General features: G+C 38.9%; 1 long non-coding RNA gene across 1 annotated transcript; it reads right to left on the bottom strand.

Moving 5' to 3' along the window:
- Nucleotides 1–9,350: 9,350 nt before the first annotated feature.
- On the bottom strand, nt 9,351–13,816 carry LOC134292260 (uncharacterized). The gene is made up of 2 exons (XR_009999546.1): nt 9,751–13,816; nt 9,351–9,705 (listed from the first exon to the last, which is right to left on the bottom strand). It is a non-coding gene; the product is annotated as an uncharacterized LOC134292260 (long non-coding RNA).
- Nucleotides 13,817–18,813: the final 4,997 nt, after the last annotated feature.

Here is an 18,813-nt window from a genome sequence, read left to right as displayed (position 1 = left end):
TCTTAAGGTGAAACCAAAATGGCGCCACAAAAAAAGTTACGAATAATGCATTGGGGTCATTATGACCCAGAAAATCAAACTCTTATAGAATGATGATTTTTTCACCAATTCAAATGACCAAAGTCTTATTTGATAGATAATTACGTCAAGAATGTGTTGATATGTTGAAATAGTGGTTCCGGGATCATTGGCCACCGGGAATCTACTACACAGGGCACCATGTCGGACATGTGGGATAGCACTACATTTTGCCAGTAGTTGTGGAATATCTCGCATTCTGGACCACTTAGAAGGATACTGTCTTCGGCAAAGTTGCTCAGAATACTAAGAGCTTTCACATAGGAAACAATTTAGTTCGAGAATCACTCACTGCGTGGCGCTAGTGTTCCTATAAGCTTCCAGTTCAGTCTGAATGTCGTATATCTCGCGTTCTGGACCACCTAGAAGGATACTGTCTTCGGCAAAGTTGCTCAGAAGACTAAAAGCTTTCACATAGGAAACAATTTAGTTCGAGAATCACTCACTGCGTGGCGCTAGTGTTCCTATAAGCTTCCAGTTCAGTCTGAATGTCGTATATCTCGCGTTCTGGACCACCTAGAAGGATACTGTCTTCGGCAAAGTTGCTCAGAATACTAAGAGCTTTCACATAGGAAACAATTTAGTTCGAGAATCACTCACTGCGTGGCGCTAGTGTTCCTATAAGCCTCCAATTCAGTCTGAAATTCGTATATCTCGCGTTCTGGACCACCTAGAAGGATACTGTCTTCGGCAAAGTTGCTCTGAATACTAAGAGCTTTCACATAGGAAATAATTTAGTTCGAGAATCACTCACTGCGTGGCGCTAGTGTTCCTATAAGCTTCCAGTTCAGTCTGAACGTCGTAAATCTCGCGTTCTGGACCACCTAGAAGGATACTGTCTTCGGCAAAGTTGCTCAGAAGACTAAGAGCTTTCACATAGGAAACAATTTAGTTCGAGAATCACTCACTGCGTGGCGCTAGTGTTCCTATAAGCTTCCAGTTCAGTCTGAATGTCGTATATCTCGCGTTCTGAACCACCTAGAAGGATACTGTCTTCGGCAAAGTTGCTCAGAATACTAAGAGCTTTCACATAGGAAACAATTTAGTTCGAGAATCACTCACTGCGTGGCGCTAGTGTTCCTATAAGCTTCCAATTCAGTCTGAAATTCGTATATCTCGCGTTCTGGACCACCTAGAAGGATACTGTCTTCGGCAAAGTTGCTCTGAATACTAAGAGCTTTCACATAGGAAATAATTTAGTTCGAGAATCACTCACTGCGTGGCGCTAGTGTTCCTATAAGCTTCCAGTTCAGTCTGAACGTCGTAAATCTCGCGTTCTGGACCACCTAGAAGGATACTGTCTTCGGCAAAGTTGCTCAGAAGACTAAGAGCTTTCACATAGGAAACAATTTAGTTCGAGAATCACTCACTGCGTGGCGCTAGTGTTCCTATAAGCTTCCAGTTCAGTCTGAACGTCGTATATCTCGCGTTCTGGACCACCTAGAAGGATACTGTCTTCGGCAAAGTTGCTCAGAATACTAAGAGCTTTCACATAGGAAATAATTTAGTTCGAGAATCACTCACTGCGTGGCGCTAGTGTTCCTATAAGCTTCCAGTTCAGTCTGAACGTCGTAAATCTCGCGTTCTGGACCACCTAGAAGGATACTGTCTTCGGCAAACTTCCTCAGAAGACTAAGAGCTTTCACATAGGAAACAATTTAGTTCGAGAATCACTCACTGCGTGGCGCTAGTGTTCCTATGAGCTTCCAGTTCAGTGTGAACGTCGTATATCTCGCGTTCTGGACCACCTAGAAGGATACTGTCTTTGGCAAAGTTGCTCAGAAGCCTAAAGAGCATTCACATAGAAAACAATTTAGTTCGAGAATCACTCACTGCGTGGCGCTAGTGTTTCTATAAGCTTCCAGTTCAGTCTGAACGTCGTATATCTCGCGTTCTGGACCACCTAAAAGGATACTGTCTTCGGCAAAGTTCCTCAGAAGACTAAGAGCTTTCATATAGTAAACAATTTAGTTCGAGAATCACTCACTGCGTGGCGCTAGTATTCTTAGGTGTTTCCAGTTCAGTCTGAACGTCGTATATCTCGTGTTCTGGACCAATTAGAAGGATACTGTCTTCGGCAAAGTCACTCAGAAGACTAAAATCTTTCGCATGGAAAACAATTTAGTTCGAGAATCACTCACTGTGTGGCGCTAGTGTTCCTATGAGCTTCCAGTTCAGTCTGAACGTCGTATATCTCGCGTTCTGGACCACCTAGAAGGATACTGTCTTCGACAAAGTTGCTCAGAACACTAAAAGCTTTCGCAAAGAAAACAATTTAGTTCGAGAATCATTCACCGCATGGCGTTAGTGTTCCTATGAGCTTTCAGTTCAGTCTTAACTACGTATATCTCGTGTTCTGGACCACTTAGAAGGATACTGTCTTCGGCAAAATTGCTCAGAAGACTAAAATCTTTCGCATGGAAAACAATTTAGTTCGAGAATCACTCACTGCGTGGCGCTAGTGTTCTTAGGAGCTTTAAGTTCAATCTGAACGTCGTATATCTCGTGTTCTGAACCACTTAGAAGGATACTTTCTTCGGCAAAGTTTCTCAGAACAACACAATCTTTCGCATAGAACACAATTTAGTTCGACAATCACTCACTGCATGGTGCTATTGTTCCTATGAGCTTCCTGTTCAGTCTGAACGTCGTATATCTCGCGTTCTGGACCATCTAGAAAGATACTGTCTTCGGCAAAGTTACTCAGAAGACTAAGAGCTTTCACATAGGAAACAATTTAGTTCGAGAATCACTAACTGCGTTTCGCTAGTGTTCCTACAAGCTGCCAGTTCAGTCTGAACGTCGTATATCTCGTGATCTGGACCACTTAGAAGGATACTGTCTTCGGCAAAATAACTCAGAGGACTAAAAGCTTTTACATAGAAAACAATTTAGTTCGAGAATCACTCACTGCGGGGCGCTAGTGTTCTTAGGTGCTTCCAGTTCAGTCTGAACGTCGTATATCTCGTGTTCTGGACCACCTAGAAGGATACTGTCTTCGGCAAAGTTGATCAGAAGACTAAGAGCTTTCACATAGGAAACAATTTAGTTCGAGAATCACTCACTGCGTGGCGATATTGTTCTTAGGAGTTTTCAATTCAGTCTACATGCCGTATATCACGTGATCTGGACCACTTAGAAAGATACTGTCTTCGGCAAAGTTGCTCAGAAGACTAAGAGCTTTTACATAGGAAAAAAAAATAGTTCAAAAATTACTCACTGCGTGGTGCTAGTGTTCTTAGGAGCTTCCAGTTCAGTCTGAACGTCGTATATCTCGCACTCTCTACCACTTAGAAGGATACTGTCTTCGACTAAGTTACTCAGAAGACTAAGAGTTTTCATGATGTGATGCTACACACCAAGACGCTTTCAGCCAAATTTTGATGAGCTGAAAGATTAAGCTTTTTCGCTGAACTTTCGGCAAAATTTGCTGAGTTACAGCAAAGCGTTGATGGTGATCAGTAGATTTGACTGAACAAATCAGCAAACCTTGCTGAATTTTCACAAATATTTTGCTAAAACTGTTAACTCGGCAAATTTTAGTTAAAAAATTTTGGGGTGTATTGTTCTTAGTAGCTGAAAGCTTGATATAATCGTTGTGTATCCGTGTTACTATGTTTGTAAAACCTTCCAAGAAGAAAAGAAGCTTTTTCATTGAAAGTGTATTTCAAAATTTTCTCACAACGTGGTACTTGTGTTCTTTGGAGCTGTCAGTTTAATCTCGGGTCATGCAGTTTATTCGGATTTTTTTTTCAGTTACGACTTTGGATATCTGTGCAGCAATTCCTGAGGTCAGATTTGAGCTGCATGAAATTTTCCGGGTCCGAGGAAAACAACAGAAACCCGTTAGAGAAGTGTTGGCAGGACTTGATTTGGAATACATGAACCTGATTTACCAGCTTTTGCAACGTGTTGTTGTCAGAGTTTGATGTATTATGTACCTTGTTTTCGTTGTCCGCCTTTTGGTTTTGTTGTTCGCCCCTGTCTGTCGTCGCCCGCCTGCCGTTTGTCCCCTTCTTGTCGTTGTCTTCCGATAAAGTCCTTTCTTTTTGGTTCCGTTACAGATATGGACAATTTGTCCCATCAATGTTTTTAGAATAAGTAAGCTAAAATTTTTGTTTTAAACCAATAAATCCATCCTTCCCAATTTTATTTTATTTTATTTTATTTTCTATCCTTAACCTCGAAACAGTCGCGAGTACTTCGGCTTCCCAAACTAACATAGTTTTGAGGCAGTAATAAATTGAAAAATGTAAAATCAATGTAATAACAAAAGATTTCGGCTCAGTTATGCCCATGTGGCGCTTGAGCCTTCCAAATATACGAATAGATAAAACAAATTCTTTGGTGAAAGTTTTCAAGATTTTTTAGGAACTTATGTAACATATGCTTCGGCAATGGCTTTGTGGACTTTTCAAAAAATTTCTTCTACGGAAATTTCTTTGGGAATCCCGTCTGAAAGTTCTTTTTGTTTTTTTTACAATTCAATTGGAAAACCCTATGCTTATTACTTTGGGAATATTTGTAACATTCTTTTGGAAACATATGTGCCAATTCTTACTGATTCGGTATTTCTTTTGCAAATCGTTTTGGCGAATTCCGTAAAAGTAACCCTGCGAAAATATTTCGAATTTCCTTTTGGCGGAATTTCTTCAGTAAATTCTTTGAAAATCCTTTACCAATATTTAGTGGATTTGATCCAAAACTTCATATAAGTTTTTTTGGGTTTTCTATTTCGGCAATTATTTGAAATTTTGTTCGATAAATCTTTTGGAAATTTCTCAGCAGTAATATTGGAAATTGATTGAAGTTATTATATTTGAAAATACCTACAGCATAACTGTGGGGTTCATGATTGTACTGTTAGTAACGCCAGCCTTTTAGGCGTATTGTAAGCCACGAATTGTGGGTTCGATTCCCATCCCGGTCGGGCGAAAATTTTCGCCAAACGGAAAATTCTTCATTGAGCCACTGGATATCTTACAGTCTTACATGTAATCCGTTGTCTAGTGTAAGTTATATACAGTCTGTGGTCTTTAGCTGAAGAAGGTGTGCAAATTTATCAGGCAACTCTTACGGGATTTCCTTTATCAATTTCTTTGGAAGTTTTCTTTTATCTCTTTATTCGGGAATTTTCTGCCGTAGGCAGGTTCATACCGGCTTTCTTTGGAAGTTTTATCTGCAATCCCTTTGGAAATTTAGCTGACAATAACTTTTGTTATTCTTTCGACAGCTCTTTGCAAAATTGAATTTTTAAAAATTTCTTCAGTATTCTTTCAGCATTGGAAACTCCTTTAGAAAATCCTTACAGAATTTCGTTTGTTATTACTTTGGAAATTCAATTAGATACTCCTCACAAAATGAAAAAACACAATGGCATGGCCGGAGAAAAGCTCATCGGAATTACCTTAAGAATTTCCAAAAATCAAGGTATTTTCAAGAAGACCATCAAAAATTAAAATTCAGAATATTTCAAGAAGCAATTTCCAAATACGTTTGAATGTTGAAATAGCTGAAGGCACCCTCAAGAAATTACCGAATGACTTTCCAAAAGAATTGCTACTGAAATTTCACAAGGGAATCCTGAAGTAAATTCCGTCTTGAACTAAATTGTTTTCTATGCGGAAGCTCTTAGTCTTTCGATATTTTTTTCCCAAGACAGTATCCTTCTAAGTGGTTCAGATCGCGAGATATACGACGTTCAGACTAAACTGGAATCTTCCAAGAGCAGTAGTGCCACATAGCGAGTGATTTTCGAACTAAATTGTATTCTATGTGAAAGCTCTCAATCTTCTGAGTAACTTTTCCCAAGTTACTTTTCTAAGTGGTGTTACGTTTTAATTTATGTGTCAGTTGAACTACTCATCAATTGTAATGAAAACTAGTATTGTACTCGTAATTGTAAAAAAAAACAAGTTTTATTTTGTTCCGCGCGCCGCCATTGGAAAACCCCTGTCATCATTCTATCATCAGCCCGATCGGCCGCGTGGTCTGGATACAACCACACTCACAGCGGTACGACGTCTACGATCAAACACCGATCGAGATCAGCCTGTATTGATCAAGAGATGAGTGACTCCTGCTACCTGATCACCTAGTGTGGCGGATACAACATCGGTTATAGCAATTATACGTTGGAACGCGTTAAATTGGGAGTAGGGAGAAAGAGCATGAGCACCATCGACGTGCTAGCCGGGCTCGGCGATCGCGATCGTCACTTGGAGGGAAAGTTGCTGAACATGTCTTTGAGGAGGGCCACCCTGTAACTACAGAGGATATTCAAATTTTGCGAAATGTAACTTCACCTTGGAAATTGGACGTTGCTGAGAGTCTAGAGATATACAAACAGGTACCTAACACGCTGTTGAATAAGGATCAAGGCAATGGAAGTTCGTGGCTTTTCAAATTATTACCCCCTAAGCACTCTCGTATGGCGTGCGTCTCATAATGTACCTGTGATACATGAACTTTGTTTACCTATCCTGTGCTGGAGGGAAATGTACCTATTCGGTGGTGGAGGGAAATTTTACCTATTCTATGGTGGAGGTTAATATAGATATAAGTTTTTGCATGCTCGGGAAAAAAAAAAAAAAAAAAAAAAAAAAAAAAAAAAAAAAAAAACTACCTAGATTAAGCTACCTATTATTTTTACCTATGATGTATGAGACGTGTAGAATGCGATGGATCTCTTCAGTCGAGTCAAGTACAAGACACTGAAGACGACCTTACAGTTGAGGTCAAAATACGTATCTGTCAAAGGATGCAAATTCTTAGTGGAATTAAAAGGAACCGTACTTAACCCGATTTTCTTTTATTTACAGATATTCCCCTAACAAGCCCAGGTTAATCATCATCACTTGGAGGGAGTTCGGTGCCTCCAACGAGTGAGCATGTCGTTGGGGAGTTCAGTTCAAGCTGGACAAGGCAAGAGTTAACTTGAAAAATCCCGTGACATACGACACTCGCACGGTAGTTGCTACGAATATCGAAGATTGTGTGCTGAAGAGATTTGCCGTAATCCCCGAAGGATGGAATGGGACGTCGAGAACCCGTTCGCCAAACGGACAGTCGCTGCCCGAGGAAAGGTCTTGGACAAAGTGGTGACCACGCGGTTAGATACGGGAAATAGGGAAATTGGCGAAACCACGAAGAAGAATGTTAGGAGAGCCAAGAAGGTTGAATGGAGGGATCTGGATGCGCTTCTAGAGACTAGAAAAGTGTAATTAGAAGATGAAATAAAAAAATGATTAAAAGCAGTTCTTGCCTTTAGCCTATTCTTAGTAGAGAGCTTCACCAAAATTCATTACAGTGGTCCAGATCGCAAGATAAACGACGCCCAGGCTAAACTGGAAGCAACCAAGAGCACTAGCGCTACGCAGTGAGTGATTCTCGAACTAAATTGTATTCTATTTGAAAGCTCTCAGTCTGCCGAGTAACTTTTCGCAAGGCAGTATCCTTCTAAGATGTTCAAAATGTGAGATATACGACGTTCAGACTGAACTGGAAGCTGCTAAGAACACTAGCGCCACGCAGTGAGTGATTCTCGAACTAAATTGTTTTCTATGTGAAAGCTCTTAGTATTCTGAGCAACTTTGCCGAAGACAGTATCCTTCTAGGTGGTCCAGAACGCGAGATATACGACATTCAGACTGAACTTTAAGCTTATAGGAACACTAGCGCCACGCAGTGAGTGATTCTCGAACTAAATTGTTTTCTATGTGAAAGCTCTTAGTCTTTTGAGCAACTTTGCCGAAGACAGTATCCTTCTAGGTGGTCCAGAACGCGAGATATACGACATTCAGACTGAACTTTAAGCTTATAGGAACACTAGCGCCACGCAGTGAGTGATTCTCGAACTAAATTGTTTTCTATGTGAAAGCTCTTAGTATTCTGAGCAACTTTGCCGAAGACAGTATCCTTCTAAGTGGTCCAGAATGCGAGATATTCCACAACTACTGGCAAAATGTAGTGCTATCCCACATGTCCGACATGGTGCCCTGTGTAGCAGATTCCCGGTGGCCAATGATCCCGGAACCACTATTTCAACATATCAACACATTCTTGACGTAATTATCTATCAAATAAGACTTTGGTCATTTGAATTGGTGAAAAAATCATCATTCTATAAGAGTTTGATTTTCTGGGTCATAATGACCCCAATGCATTATTCGTAACTTTTTTTTAATGCCCGAAGAAGGTTAAACTCGCGAGTTAAACTCGGGCTCCTCCCCACTGATCGTGCAAGCAATTTCAACCCCCGTCGGCAGTTTGTCCATCCAGCAGTGAATCTCTCGCCGCTGGTTATCCAATCATCGAATAAGTAGTGACGGACGAGTCATTCTAACCCCGCTATCTGCGGAAAATATCAAGTAAGTCAAACTAACCATACAAAATGCCGGTGGATGACGAAGACATAAGCGGATGGCGCCGGACACTTACCGCCCTTGAAGGGTCGGTAAACGACCTTGCCAACTTCGTAAACGCCCAAGACGACGACGACCCTGCCGAAGTCCCGACATGAAGGAAATTTCAGTCAATAGAGACACTTTAAGTCTGGTCTTCGATCAAGCAACAAGTGTGCTACTCAGAATAGAAGGAGCCTGTGGTCCCTCCGAGCGGAAAGCCCCACTTATAGCAAAAGTTATGACGGCGCAGACATCAACGTGCCGTTGGATGCGCCGACTCAATGAGAGGCAAGCACTCGCAAATAGGCACGTAATGGATCCAGCGTTGATCAAACCATAACACAAACAGCCAATCGCTCCGATCACCTTCATCGGCTGGAACTACCGAAGTTCCATGGTTCTGCCACGGAGTGGCTATCGTTTAAAGCCAGATGCCTGGACAACACTAGAAGAACGATTCTATAAGAAAAGAATAGCCTTTAAAGGCTATTTCTTCAACCTACTGAAAATCAGAAAAATCGTTAAGCTATCACAGAAGGCCATTGTAGTAATATGATCCTTCATATTATCATCCTCTCTAAATATGTCATTCTCGTAATATGATCCTTTGTAAAACCATCATGTCAATTTCTCAAACCACCCATTACGAAACATTATTTCTCTTTCATAGTCAGTCATAAGTTAAACATTTCAATACAACCTGACACCATAAACTGCATTCCATTCCAACAAAACATCATGACCCGAGAAGAACACAATCAGCATAAAACCTTTCCTTTTCCTTGTTTTCAAACACACTTCCTCCAAAACAAAGACGATTCTTCAACCGTCATCCAATGAGTTAAGTCGTGTACTTTTCATATCCGAAGTCCGGTACCTATGCCACATGGCGACCGTGACAGTGCTAGAAGTTCGAAAACTTCTAAGTGACTAGTGTGATCGGAAAATAAGTTGAAAAGCGAAGACTCTCCTGTGCAAAGTGAAAACCCCATAAGTGATTCAAAATGGGTAATGAAAGTACCAAAGAACAGAATAGTGCTCAACCACAAATGTCGCATGAACAAATAGTTAGCATTATAAATGCTAGTGTAGCATTCCAATATCATATTTCTTAAAAAAATATCCTTTCTACATGAGACATGTATCCGCGATAAGAAACTCATCTTTCTCATAACATCATTAACAGTTCAAGTTTTAGTTCCCTTCTATCAAGGAAACAGACCTCACAAGAACATTCCATATGCCAAGTCATAAATTGCAATAAGACACTTGTGACTGTCGAAACACGCAAGTGCATGCTCATCCAAATTTCATAGTCAACCTCATTCAAATTTATTGATTGCACTTGTTTGCTTAAATACGCTTTACTTCCAAACCATAACACCGAAACGCTTTTCGAACAATTCAAAACAAAGGCTCAGATTACAGTCCATTGCACTGTAGGCAGTTGGTATATGCCTGACCTACATTGTGTTATGGAGAATCATCAAAATCGTAGTAAAGACACATGTCACATGTATTGGTGGTTCGTATACCGAACCCAAGTTAGCTTGTTCTATGAGGATTGGCTATTGCCAATCCTGAAGTAAATCCAAGCTCCTCCCCTAGAATTAATGTTGTGTAGAGTTAAGACTTCGTGTAGATTTTAAGTCGAATTGTAATGAAAAGTTTTTTTTTTTTTTTGAATAAACAGATTGATTCCAGCATTCAACAAAACGAGTCGGGTTTTTGGATTTAAAGAAAATCCTTAATATTTCATGGCGACCAGACTTAGTCGGTCCTGCAATCTGAAGAACGACATTAGTGATCAGTAAAAAAAATTAAAGTGGTATTTTGTGTTAGAAAACAGTGAAAAACAAGCTTTTGTGAAGAAGCAGTTGAAATAGTGACGATGATGAAAAGTGGACAAAAATGAACACTCTGAAGTGTGCAATCGTCGCAGTAACAACGATATTTACCCAGTTCATTTTTATTACATACTGGTGGACAATAATCGCAAAAAAACAGGCTTCTCTGGAAACAGTTAGACCAGGGTTGTGCGGGCGAGACAATAATTATTTAAACTAAAATGAAAGTGGTTCTCAAAAACTATAAGGCATCTACCCGCCGTTAAGAGGTAAACAGTGTTAAAAAAAAAGTGTGCATGAGTACAGAGCAAGCGGACCAGAAACGAGCTGAAACGACAAGCAGTCCAAATGGCCCCGGACATCTCAAGGTACTAGCTGATCATTTTACATTTTTTTTTTGTGTATTTCTTAAAACAGTCATTCTTATCATGTGTTAAAGTACTATTTTTCCTAAATGAATTTTGTTAATTTTAAAACTTGAAAATGTTATTGCGACAAAGTGATGATTAAAGTAATAGAAGAAAAGATTGATGAACTGAATTGGATTGCTACAAATTTTAAAAAATCTGTAAACAAGGTTTATAAACCAGAAACGCTAGTTGCAAAAAGATCAAAAATACAAACTCTTTACATTCATATCCAAAAATTAATTTTAGCCGACACAAGTATTTCAAACTTGCAACATGATTGTTTGATACAGCTTGCGAAAGATGCATACCAAAGTGCTTTAGCAATAATTAACAAAAACTGGATTCGGGAAGTTTTTACATATTTAAATTTAAAAACGCAGTTAATACAATAATAGCAAAGAACCGTTTAAACAAGATGGCACTTGATATCGCAACTGCATCTAAGATAGCGGAATTAATTCCGGTTTATGATGGCAGCCCGGAGGGAGCAAAATCCTTCACGGATGCGATAACATTTTTGAATAGTGTTGTTACCGAACAACAGAAACCCGGAACAATTCAGTTAGCATTGACCAAACTGACGGGCAAAGCGAGAGAATTGTTCACGGATGTACCCGCTGATTTGACTACAATTGTAACCAAAATTACAGACAACTGTGTGGATAGAACGAGTGCTGATTTAGTACTCAGTAATCTACAGAACATTAAATGGCAAAGAAATGAAACCCAAAAATACACCGCTGACATAGAGAAAATGTGCGAGAAATTGACTCGTGCATATATAAGTGAACAAATCCCTACGGATGTCGCAAGAAAACTCGCACTCAAAGCGGCTATTAAAGCAATGATAAACCAGTAATCGTCAACTGAAACAAAAATGATGTTACGAATTGGAAAATTCGAAACGCTAAAAGAGGCATGCAACATTATGATCGAGAATGATAACATTACTAGCACAACGGCTCAAGTTTTGCAAACAGGCAGCCATCAAAATCGTAGATACGAAAACACGCCGAGAAATTTTAGACGAAATTTCTCGAGAGGAGGACATTCGAATCGTAATAATTCATATGATCGATTCCGTTCTTTCAGAAATTACAATGACAGACCCCCAGCTCGAGATTATAACCAAAACAATTATCGTGGAAATAACAATTTCCGTAATAGAGGTTTTGGCCGTGGTCGTTTTCAGAGCCAAAACGCTAACAGATATAGTCGCGTGTACTATGCAAGTATAAACCCACTGGCTGGAAATTTAACACCCCAACAAGGCAACGCACCCGGATCGCAAGCCAACCAAGCTGCAAGCCAGTTAATTTATCCAACCCAAGCTTCTCCGACGTTTGCTCATGTCGTGCAAACCCAGCAACCCCAACAAATGCAACAACATTTTTTAGACCAGCGCATACAGATGTCAATACGAATATTGAGCGAATGACTTTGCTGACCATTAATTTGAGCGCCTCAAATTTCATCACAGCTGGCGTTCAAATGGCGAACACCAAGTGTACCTTTATTATTGATTGTGGAGCAGATGTATCGCTTTTTAAAGTTGACAAAATTAATCCCATGCACATTGTTGACACAGCAAATAAAACTCGATTAACGGGTATAACAAACGGGACGGTTTATACACTAGCAACGACAATAACCGACTTGCATTTTGAACCAGGTTTGTCTGTAAGGCATACTTTTCACTTGGTACCTAGTAATTTCCCAATAGCAACTGATGGAATATTAGGGCGTGATTTCTTAACGAATCATAAATGCATTATCGATTATGAGACATGGTTACTCAGTTTCAATTTAGGAAAGGTGCAAATATCAATTCCAATAACGGACAATATTAACAATGGGTTCATTGTGCCAAACCGATTGAAGTGATAAGAAAAATTTCAAATTTGCAAATCTGTGAAGATATGGTGGTACACTCTCAAGAAATTCTACCAGGATTTTTTTGTGGAAATACAATCATATCTCCAGATATGCCATACGTAAAATTTATAAATACAACAAATGACCCAGTTTACATTTCCAACTCAACATTCACACCAACTTTAGAACCTTTAAAGGAATATTGCATAATGAAATTTAACAGCAATAGTAAAAATTCAGCAGAACGAGTACAGCAAATTTTAAAGGAAGTAGATATTTGCAATTTGCCTGAGTATGCAAGAAGAGAATTCAGCAAACTCATAACAGACTATGCAGATATATTCTGTTTGCCAAACGAAAATTTAACAACAAACAATTTTTACTCTCAAAATATAGTATTGAATGATCCAATTCCCAGTTATATCCCCAATTATAAGACGATACACTCTCAACATGAAGAAATTCATCCATCGGTTGAAGATAATCACCGTGGACCTTTATTATTATTTGGTTTGATTGGCTTTTATCGGTGAATTGTAATTTAAATACACCGATAAAAGCCAATCAAACCAAATAATAATGAAGAAATTCAGTCTCAAGTTCGTAAAATGCTTAATGAAAAAATAATTAAACCTTCAGTATCCCCGTATAATTCGTCGATACTGCTTGTACCCAAAAAATCCTGTAATGGAGATAAAAAATGGCGTTCGGTTGTCGACCTTAGGCAACTCAACAAGAAGGTAATGGCTGATAAATTCCCTTTGCCAAGGATCGATGCAATTTTGGATCAACTTGGCAGGGCAAAGTATTTTTCAACTCTGGATTTGATGTCTGGTTTCCATCAAATCCCTCTCGATAAAGAATCAAGAAAATTTACTGCTTTTTCCACTCAGTCTGGTCATTATCAGTTTACGAGGTTACCTTATGGATTAAATATAAGTCCAAACAGTTTTCAACGTATGATGACCATTGCTATGGCTGGATTGTCCCCTGAATGTGCTTTTGTGTACATTGATGATATTGTTGTCATCGGTTGTTCGATACAACATCATTTGTCAAACCTAGTACGTGTTTTCAACAGATTAAGACAATACAATCTTACTCAATGTAAAAAAAGTAAGTTTTTTAGAGCAGAGGTTACCTATTTAGGACATAATATAACTGATCGTGGAATTTTGCCAGACAGTTCAAAATTTGATGCAATAAACCAAGTAATGCAGACGAAGTGCGAAGATTCGTCGCGTTTTGCAATTTATTGCAAATTTGTTCCAAACTTTGTGACAATAGCACACCCACTGAATCAACTTTTAAGAAAAAACGTTGAATTCAAATGGACTTCAGAATGTGAGTCAGCGTTCGAAAATTTAAAGGAGTGTTTGATGTCTCCAATTATTCTTCAATACCCCTCGAGAATTCATCCTTACGACAGACGCATCCGATGTGGGATGTGGAGCGGTCTTGTCACAAATATTTGAAAATAATGACCTTCCTATAGCTTTTGCAAGCAAGTCTTTCACACAAGGCGAAAGGAACAAACCGACTATTCTTAAAGAGTTGACAGCCACACATTGGGCTATCAATCATTTTAGATCTTATTTGTATGGTGTTAAATTCAAAGTGAAAACGGACCATAGACCCCTTGTATACCTATTCGGTATGAAGGATCCAAATTCAAAACTAACTCGAATGCGATTAGACCTAGAAGAATATAACTTCGTCATAGAATATATTAAAGGGAAAAATAATACTGGTGCAGACGCATTATCACGTATTATACTAACATCCGATGATTTAAAAAGAGAAAATGTACTAGTAATTAACACTAGGTCAATGACTCGAAACAAACAAAACCCAGAGATAAAACAAGATGATAACAATAAATTATCCAAAAATATACCAGAACGTAATCAAAAGATTGATCACCTTTTGACTTATGTTACTGAGAACCCAATTGAGACAAACAAGTTATGGAAGCTTCACATACATATTGAAAACAAAGTATGGACAATTGTACTGAAAAATAAGAAAACAGGAAAGTTAATAGCGCAATTACTACAAGGAAGCGAAAATGAAAGTCAAATACTCGAGTTTGTACTTCCAAAAGTTGAACAAGCAACAAAAACTTTAAACATTAAACAAATCGCGATATCGCTGAGAGATGACATATTTAAAAACATACCATTGAATTTGTTCAAGAAGGTAGTTAATGAAACGTCTAAAAACTTGCAAGTTATAATTTATCAACCCCCAAAGTTTCTTACTGATTTACAAGAAATCCAAAGAATACTCGAAAACTATCAGATTACACCAACCGGAGGACACATAGGACAACATCGATTGTACCTTAAACTTCGTGAAAAATACACCTGGAAAGACATGAAAGGTTCGATTTCTCGATTTGTCAAGGCCTGCGAATCGTGCAAAAAGAACAAAACAATAAGACATACAAAAGAAAGAATGATGGTAACAACCACACCATCCTCACCATTTGAAATTATTTCAATAGACACGGTAGGACCTCTACCGATAACTGCCAAGGGAAATAGATATGCTATTAGCATACAATGTGACCTTAGTAAATACATAATCTTAATACCCATTCAATCTAAGGAAGCAACGGTCATTGCCAGAGCTTTAGTAGAGCATTTTATACTTATCTATGGTACATTTCTTGAATTAAGATCAGATCAAGGCACGGAGTATAAAAATGAAGTGCTTGATCGAATTTGTAAATTATTAGGTATAAGACAATCGTTTGCTACAGCCTATCACCCACAGATAATCGGATCATTGGAGAGAAATCACAGGTGCTTGAATGAGTATCTGAGATCTTTCATTAATGATCAGAAAAATGGCTGGGATGAATGGATGAAATTTTATTCTTATTCTTATAATACCACTCCTCATACTGACCATGGTTTTACACCATATGAGTTAGTATTTATGAGAAAAATTTGCCTCATGAAATATACGAAAAAGGAGTACAACCCGTGTATAACCTTGATGATTACTATTTTGAGTTGAAATACAAAATTCAACAAACGCGTCAGCCGCGACGTCGGGACCAACTTTTGATTTAAAAACCGCTACAGCCCTGGTCCAACCATATGATGGTTCACCAGGAACACTGGATGCATTCGTAGATTCAGTGGCCTTGTTAGCTGAACTTACAACAGCGGCACATACCGCTGTAGCTGTTAAATTTAACAAAACAAGGCTTAGTGGTAGAGCTCGTTCAGCTCTACCTGCTAACGTTGACACTTTTGATGGAATAATACAAGCAGTGAAGCAACACTGCACCTGCACCGAAACACCGGATTCGATGGCTGCAAAAATTAAAGCATTAAAAATGAATGGCAACCAAGATAAAACAGAGCTAGAGAAATTTGCAAACCAACTCACATGTAAAGCCTAACAATTCATTATATTATTAAAAAAAAAAAAGATTGAGAGCAAGAGAGTTTGAGAAATAACTATGTGAGATAATAGATAGTAAGGTAAAATTTGTAGTGGGGAAAAGTAATGTTTAAGTATATAAGTTAAGGACCTGTCCTCAACCTTGGGACAAACTTTACATCGCATCGGCCAACAACAACAACAACAACAGACAATTACAATTAGCATCTCCACCCGTAACGAGTGCACGATTTGACCCTTCCCGAGTGCCTGATGCGATCAAGATGATCGTACCATACAATGGGAATCCAAAGCTACTCTCTAGTTGGATCAGCTCGGTAGAGAGTAAACTTAATTTTTCAAAACAACTCTGTCCGATGAAGCGGATGCTCTACAGTTTATAAGAGATAAAATTGTGGATAAATCCAATGATGCGTTACTTCAAAATAGCACGCCATGTGAATGGGCAGCTATTAAAAGTCTACTAAAAAACAGATTCGGAGACAAGCGTGATTTGTCTACAATTTTAAACAAACTTCCCTATCTTCAACAAAAAACTCGAAGTGTTGAAGAGTTTTATGCCGAATGCGATGAGATACTATCAGACGTTCGGGCTAAAGTAATCGTAGACGATGATTTAAAACCCTGTGCCAATAATATTATTGACACGTACGAGACCATGATTACCACCGCATTTATCGACGGGTTGCATGATCCGATATCAGCCCTCACTAGAACTAGTAAGTCGACTACCCTTTATTCCGCCTACCAACACGCCCTAGAACAAGATAGTGCTGCCAAAAGGCAAATAGAACGACGTCAATTTAACCAGAAACCATTAGGGACAATTCAAAGACCCGTACCCTTTTAATCGCAAACCACACCGAATGGAAGATGGAACCAATTTCCGCCATCATCAAATCGATTCTATCAAAATCAATCTTTTGGGCAACGTACTATGCCGTTAAATTCAAACCCTGTGCAAAGACCTAACTACTACCAAACAAATTCTCAACACCAAAATCAAAATCCTAGTGCCTTCCAATCCAAGAACTATTCACCGAACAACCAGCCTCAGATAGAAAAGGAACCCCCTTCACAAACCAACGTCAGGAGATTCATCCCCACAAATCAAGTTCGTTTTCAAGAATACGAACAACAGACCGAAGAAGTTTCCGACGAAGCGTTTGAATACCAAAACTCCCAAGAACCCCCAGAAGATGTTTGCCCTACCGATGACGAAGTAAATTTTCCATTGGACCCAAATCAAGTAACAAACAAATAGCAACTAACAACTTTTTACCTTACCTTGAAATTAAAAGAGAAAACAAAGTCCCAAAGCAAACCGGGCCCTCAAGCCGAATAAAAAATATCAACGGATCTTTTACGCTTAACTAATATTTCGAAACGAATATATTTGCAAACTATCTTTCTCTTCCTCCTCAAAAATTCTATCTTTTCAAGTTTCACAAATTCTTTGATGGTCTACTAGGCTTTGAATCATTGAGATCACTAAACGCTATAATCGACACAGCATCCTGTTCCCTTAAGATTGGAGACACGATTATCCCCATGAAAAAGAAGTTTCCAGACTATACTGAAATAAACTTTCAAAACAATGAAACCATTAGCAGGGAACTGCCCGTCTCCGTAAAGGAAGGAGACTTCTTCATTCTGCGAGAGACCATATGGCATTTGTTTCCTGTTATCCATACCAAGGATGAAAAAACTATACTTCGATACTGAAATTCCTATTGCACAAATACACAACTTCGAAGAAATTGGCGATTTTCCTAAACAATCGCTTCCCATCGCAAACATATCTGACGAAATTAGGACCACACATCCTAACAGCGAGGAGAAACCAAAACTCCTAGAAATTATTCACGAATTTGAAGATGTTTTCTATCGAGATGGTTCAGATTTGAGTTTTTCAAACGTAATAAAACATACGATAGAAACAAAGGATAATATACCTATCCATAGTAAAAGCTATCGATACCCGTTTGTGCACAAAGAAGAAGTGCAACGACAAATAAATGACATATTATCCAAAGGGATCATTAGACCCAGCACCTCTCCTTGGTGCTCTCCTATATGGATTGTGCCAAAGAAAGCCGATGCATGCATCCGGAAGACAGAAATGGCGATTAGTAATCGACTACCGAAAACTCAACGAGAAGACGGTAGACGACAAATATCCTTTACCCAATATAACGGATATTTTAGATAAGCTAGGCCGATGTCAATACTTTTCCACTCTGGACCTTGCTTCTGGCTTCCACCAAAAAGAGGTACATCCAAGAGATACTTCCAAAACCGCCTTTACAATAGAACACGAACTATACGAGTTTGTAAGAATGCCGTTCGGGTTGAAAAACGCACCCGCGACATTCCAAAGGGTTATGGATCACGTCCTCCGAGGATTGATCGGTACATGTTGCCTAGTTTACATGGACGACATAATCGTCTTTTCTACCTCATTACAAGAACACTTGGAAAATCTAAGGAAAATTTTCAGTACTTTACGAAAAGCAAACTTAAAAATTCAACTCGATAAAAGCGAGTTTTTAAAAAAGGAAGTCGCTTTCCTGGGGCATATTGTCACAGACCAAGGAGTAATGCGTAATCCAACCAAGATCGACGCCATCCGGAAATGACCGGTACCTAAAAATCAAAAAGAATTAAAAGGATTCCTAGGAATTTTGGGTTATTATCGGAGATTTATACGCGACTTTGCTAAAATCACGAAACCTCTTACTGCTCAACTTCGCAAAGGTGACCAAATAGAGCACACATCTC

This window comes from Aedes albopictus, chromosome 3, assembly GCF_035046485.1.
Source record: "Aedes albopictus strain Foshan chromosome 3, AalbF5, whole genome shotgun sequence".
NCBI lineage: Eukaryota > Metazoa > Arthropoda > Insecta > Diptera > Culicidae > Aedes > Aedes albopictus.
Note: the sequence above shows the minus strand (reverse complement) of the source record. Positions and strands in the feature narration are given on the sequence as shown.